At 43.0% G+C, this 6326-nt stretch overlaps 1 long non-coding RNA gene across 9 annotated transcripts in view; it reads right to left on the bottom strand.

The window, feature by feature from the left end:
- LOC103348885 (uncharacterized) overlaps positions 1–5881 on the bottom strand; it is a 233644-nt gene extending 227763 nt beyond the window's left edge. For 4 of the 9 annotated variants that reach the window (XR_011387091.1, XR_011387093.1, XR_011387090.1 and 1 more), the window contains exon 1: positions 1649–5881. This is a non-coding gene — a long non-coding RNA (uncharacterized lncRNA). The remainder of the gene's footprint in view (positions 1–1648) is intronic. The other 5 variants (XR_011387095.1, XR_011387096.1, XR_011387097.1 and 2 more) reach the window with 5 other exon arrangements.
- Between the last annotated feature and the right edge of the window lie 445 nt (positions 5882–6326).

A 6326-nucleotide genomic window follows, 5' to 3' on the forward strand; every position in this document is an offset into this window, starting at 1 on the left:
TCTTTACCCACAAATATTTTTTAAAAAAGCAGATAAGATTATCTTAAGACAAAGAATTGAAGTCTATGCAGTTTTTAATACACATTTTCCACGACCTTTTTAAAGACTGTTCATAAATGCACATATGTGTAGACAGTTTGTACAGAAGGAAAAAAAGACTCAAAGGCACCACAACAGAGATCATAGACAAAACTGGACAAGATATACAACAAGATCCACCTGCGGCAGGAAGCAGGTTTCCAGGAACAAATCTGCCCCGAGATAAGAAAAAGAGCTATACATTTTATGTTCTACAAAGATTTTGAGCCCAAATTTATAAACTGTGCACCTAACATTCATGATAGTTATGTCTAGTCCAAATAACACTAGTAATTCCAAATGAAATGCATCGGAGAGAAGACCCTGCTGAATCCCGTTCACAGTGTCACGGCCACGGGACAGATCAAGCAACGGAACTACACCAGACTTGTCCTCCACCTTTGTAACCAAGATGCCTCCTGCTGCTTTGGCTCTTCCCTTGGAGATGCAGAAAACGCCCTTCTCCTCTCCTGTAGCAAATCACATGACACAGCTCATCTTCATGGAAATAATGAAAACTAATCCAAACCTCACTCATTTTATTTCCACTTTCTGACTTCTGGCTGATACCTTCAGTAAGGCAGATGTTCAACAAGACTGTGAATTAGGTTAAAAAAATTTATTGTACATGCGGCCAGCGCTGTGGAATAGCAGGTAAAAGCTACCACATGAGATGCCAGCATTCCATATGGATGTTGGTTCATGTCCCGGCTGCTCCTTTTCTGATCCAGCTCCCAGCTAATGGCCTGAGAAAGCAGCAGAAGATGGCCCAAATGCTTGAGCCCCCACACCCATGTGGGAGACCTGGATGCAGCATCTGGCCCCTGGCTTCAGCTTGGCCTACTCCTGGTTATTGTAGTCATCTTGGGAGTGAACCAGCAGATGAAAGATTTCTTTCTCTCTCCCCCTTCTTCCCACCATCACTCCTTCTGTATCTCTGCCTTTCAAATAAAAATAAATTTAAATAAATTTAAAAATTAAAAAAAAAAATTATCGTACACAAAGTAGGACCAGATTTCCAAGCTGTGTCAATTTGCAGGAAACAAAAGTTTGAAAAGAATTCCAAATGACAAAATACCTTTTGTAGTTTGATCAGTGAGGAACACAGGATTTTTAGTAGGTTTAGAGAGCTACCATTGACAATTTCTTCCCTCATCCTAAAATTTTAGGAATGAGAGAAGAAGTTTAGCAAGAATCTAAGAAGAAAAGCTTAAGATTAGGCCATTTGAGTTCACTAGTAAGGCTACCTGTATGTCCAGATTCTGAGAGGAAGAGAAATCCCTAGCTTGAAGAAAACAAGCATTGAGTTATCACACTGTGCCCCACAAATATGCACAACTAACACAGTAAATAAACAGTAGTGCAAAAATGGAAAGAGGGTGTTTAAAGTGGTTTTGTAAGAAAGAAAAAAATAGAAAGTTTTTACAAGTTTACATTCAAAACCTAAAGAACACATGAAAACATGCATGAGGTTTCTGTTTGTATTTTCAAATTGATTTTCTTCCCTTTGTATTGCATTTTTTAAAGCACATACATTATATTTTGTCCAATGTTCAGTTTAGGGACTTACGCTGTTATCACCCATGAAACTGTAGGCTACGCGGCTCAGCACAAACATCCTTCTACTGCCACCTGATGTCAGCTTATTGAAATTGCAGGAGCAGATCTTCAAATCAAAAATCCCCTAAGTGCAAGGGTAAATTTGCATAACAAAGACCGCTTTGTAATTTCACAAAGAATACACCCTGACTGACACTAATGCGAATGAGAAAATATACTGACTTTTTAAAACTAAATAAAAGCACAAAGGGGGCAAAATTTCCCACTCTTGATAAAATTACCAATGTAAAATTTTTACACAAGTTCACCTCATTGTTATACCCTTACATTGTGAAACTGTGTGCTCTTTTCCTCCTTTGGCAGAAATACTTCCAGTGATTTGAACAATTCCTTAAACAATGGTTTAGACAATTGTATTGGTCAGACTCCTGGTTCCAGTTCTCTAAGAAAGAAACCTAGAATCACGATGATTCATGTAAGATTAGAATTTTATTTTTCTCTCATGCAAAAAAAAAAGGTAGATATCTGATAACATTAAGTAATCACTGTTCATTTTCTTATGTGCGCTAATGGTACAGTAGCTTTGTTTTGCTTTTTATTGCTTAGATTTGAGAGAGGAGTGGGTTAACTAGGAGTGCTGGGATCAAACAGCTGAGGGCTGTGGTTGCTCCACAACTGTCCATGATATCTTGTTGGTCAGTCTCCCCTGGCCCAGGAAGCACTCCTGCTACCAGCCTCACATTCTTACCCCACAAAGCAAAGATAAAAACATAAAAACAAGTCCCTTCCCCTGTGAGGACTTAATCTAGAAATCATGCATGCTGCTTCCTCTCTCACTTCTCATGGCTCAAGGTTTCAGTCACATGATCACAGCTAGAGACAGCCGGGGAAGGTGGTGTTTGAGCAGGTGCACTTACCCATTTTGCAATACTATAACAAAACTCCTGAGGTAGGGTCACTTCATAAGAAAAGAGGTTGGGTTAGCTCACAGTTTGGAGGATCAAGGGCCTGCATCTGGTGATGGTCTTCTTGCTGGCAGAGTCCCAAGTTGGCACATGGAGTCAAGCTGGCGAGAGGCAGGGAGGACATGTGTGTGTGTCTCCCCTCCCTCCTTATTAAATTTCCACCTTTTCACTACCTCACAATGGGGTTAAATGTCAACACATTAACCACTGGGGACACAGTGAGATCACAGTCAGACTCCAGCACTGGGGGATCACATATCCAACCAAAAGTTCTACTCACATGTACATCTTCCACAGAGGTTACAGGAAAACCAGGAGCTCAACAGTATTTTGGTTATCTCCTTTAATCAGTGCTAGATGCTTTTAAATAGATATTTCTTTGGGGAAGGCTAAGAAACCATTCCTGAGTAAAGGGGCTAAAGAGATAGAACAACTGACACAAGGCATGAGCTGAGATTTTACGTTGCTGTAAAGAGTAGTATCAGGACAATTGGGAAATTTTGAGTATGCTTTATAGGTCAAATAATTGTATTATACGAATATCAGTTGTTCAATTTTGATAACTGTACAGGATAAGGGAATGTTCTCAGTTTTTAGCAGCACAGCCTGAAGGTTTTACAAGAGACACGATATCTGCAACCTTTTCTTGAGCAGTCACGGAGAAAGAGAGAGTACAAAAGTGGGGAAATATTAACATCTGGGGACTCTAGATGACAGGTATCTGGAAAGACTGCACAGTACTCTGGCAACTTTTCTATCAGTCTGAAATTATGTCACAATAAAATGTTAAAAGAGTAGTACCTCAGTTCTGACTCAAATTAACTCATTAGATCTTAAAAATGTGGTTCATTTACAGGTTAACCATTATGTAACACCTTGGTTGATCTCAAACTGCAGAGAATTTAGTAGACTTAGTTCTGTTTGGTTTGACTTAAGCCTTTCCTGTCTGCCTCCACCTCCCACACATATATTACCATGAAGAGCTGACATGGAGAAATTATTCGTGGTGTTACAAATGCTGAAGAGAGGCCACAGGTGTGAACAGCGAAAGGTCTCCTCACTCATGGCCAGGTACAGACTCTCTGCCTCAGCCTCTCCCACAGCCAGGGGTAGGAGAACACAGTTCTCGCTTGTTTATGCTCAAGTTCTCATTGCCATGGCATTAAGACTTTGTGAGCTTCCATTTGGGGGATGCCCAGGAACCTCAGATCCTCCCAGTTCTTAAACCAGATTCAGCACCAGACAAGGCCTTGTCCTTGGCAAACAGAATAAACTGGCTCTGTTGCCAGGTGTCCCTGAACAATGCCTCTGCCTTCAGCATCCAGTGTTACCCAAAGTCAATCTCTCCACACAATCTCCAAATAGTGATAACCCTAAAACCTTCTATTCCACTGGGCTCCTGCCTTGGGTACATCACGGGCAGATGAGTTGCAGACTCTTCCCATCCCCCTCCCTCTAATGGCAATATCTACCCTTAGCATAAGGTAGTTCAACTCTGGGGCCCCATAGTCAACAATGACTATTCATCCTCATCCAAGGTCAGTCACCTTTCTATTTATTTTTTAATGGACTTTATTTTTTTAAAGATTTTATTTATTTGAGAGGTAGAGTTACAGACAGTGAGAGGGAGAGACAGAGAGAAAGGTTTTACATCCTTTGGTTCACTCCCCAAATGGCTGCAGGAGCTGGGCCAATCTAAAGCCAGGAGCCAGGAGCTTCTTCTGGGTCTCCCAGTCGGGTGCTCCTATGCAGGTGCTCCCACGTGGGTGCAGGGGCCTAAGTGGTTGGGCCATCTTCTACTGCTTTCCCAGGCCATTAGCAGAGAGCTGGATCAGAAGAGGAGCAGCTGGGACTAGAACCATCACCCATATGGGATGCTGGTGCCACAGGCAGAGAATTAACCTATTGCCCCATAGCACTGGCCCCCTTTCTATTTATCTTTAGTGCCAAGCTATTGCTTAGAGGTTTAAGGCTGTGACATCCCCTTCCAAGCCCCCACTCTCACCTCAGCGGGTGAACAGCTCTTGCTAGCACTTCCCAAGGAGCACTTCAAGGTGAGAGGCAGCAGCCTTGGGTAGGTGCAGAGGGTCTGCATAGGGGCCACCATCCATCTGTATTGCAGTCATGTGATATGAAAGCAGGGGGCAATCCTCGCCCACCAGGCTTTGACAGCCAGGAGCTCTCCTTGGTTGAGATCATTCCTAAGCAGGCCCCTAAGGGAAAGCCCCACTGGGGAAGCAGAGGGCAACTCTTTTCCCACCTCTATGCCTGGCTGCACTCAAGGGGGAAGGAGTACTTATTAAATACAGCAAATAACAATGCCCTGTGTTTTCCAGACAAATTCACATCTTCTGCCTTTGGATTTGAAAAGCACACATTCCCCAAAGCACACGCTCCCCCAAATCGGGATTTTCCCTGATAGTCATGTTCTGATTCTTTGAAGCTTGACTTATTGAGCTGTTTGCTCAGTTGGTTGGTGTTTTGTTTTTTGTTTTTGACAGGCAGAGTGGACAGTGAGAGAGAGAGACAGAGAGAAAGGTCTTCTTTTGCCGCTGGTTCACCCTCCAATGGCCGCTGTGGCCTGCGCGGTGCGGCCGGTGCACCGCGCTGATCCGATGGCAGGAGCCAGGTACTTATCCTGGTCTCCCATGGGTGCAGGGCCCAAGTACTTGGGCCATCCTCCACTGCACTCCCTGGCCACAGCAGAGAGCTGGCCTGGAAGAGGGGCAACCGGGAATTGGTTGGTTTTTAATTAGGACCTGCTTCACAGGAGAGAAAAAAGAGGACTTCTTCCTCAGTTGTCTCCTAAAAATGATGGACAAGGAGATGGGTTCAAACAATGCCCACCATCATCGCAGATCTGTAAAGTGCCAAATCATCTGGGAGAACCAAGGAGATGTTGCATGTTCTAAACCGGAAGTTAGACCATTTTTACTCGTTTTCAACTCAACTGTTCTGCTCTAATTGAATTCATGATTCCTCAGTGCCTTATAGCAGCCCCACAGAAACAGTGACTGTCATTCTACTCAACCTTCCTCAAGCCAGGAACTCAGAAGCCAACACTCCAAGGCTGGTCCCTGTTTTAACAGCACAGATTATTCCAAGCTGCTCGGACCTTCCTTGAATCATACCCCTGACAAAATTATGCACCTCATTTTGCGGTCTTTGTCATGAGTCCTACATTATGGGATATTAATGCATTTATCTCTGCTTTCAAAAAAACAAGTATGTGTTTGTATATATAATATCTACATGAAGCAATTATGGCAGAATGTTAAAAATTATTAAATCTATGTATGCTCACTGAAGACTTCTTTATACTTTATTATTTGAAATATTTCAAAAGAGGAAGACAAAAAAAAATCCCACAAAGCTACAGCATATTTGAGGCTGAGACTCTTTCCTCATCACTAAACTGTCTGTGGACCTGTAAGTGGTCCTTTTCCACACATGACTGCCGTCTGAAAGGGCGGGCGCTGGGAGGGAGTTGCTTTGGCAAAAAGCCTGCGTTCCATATCCTGGCCTTGGCAGTTTGAGTTCTGCAGTACAATCTTGGAACCACCACTGAGCAAATCTGTTCCCTCCACCAGTGATAAATGTGTTGAAAAGGAGGAGGAAAGTTGCAAGAACACTTGCAAGAAAAGAACTTCTGAAATCAACAAAGACAGATCATTACTCCTGGTCCCAATCCCTTTTTCCTTTCTCACTGAAAGCTGGCCTGAT

This window comes from Oryctolagus cuniculus, chromosome 3 (genome assembly GCF_964237555.1).
Source record: "Oryctolagus cuniculus chromosome 3, mOryCun1.1, whole genome shotgun sequence".
Lineage (NCBI taxonomy): Eukaryota > Metazoa > Chordata > Mammalia > Lagomorpha > Leporidae > Oryctolagus > Oryctolagus cuniculus.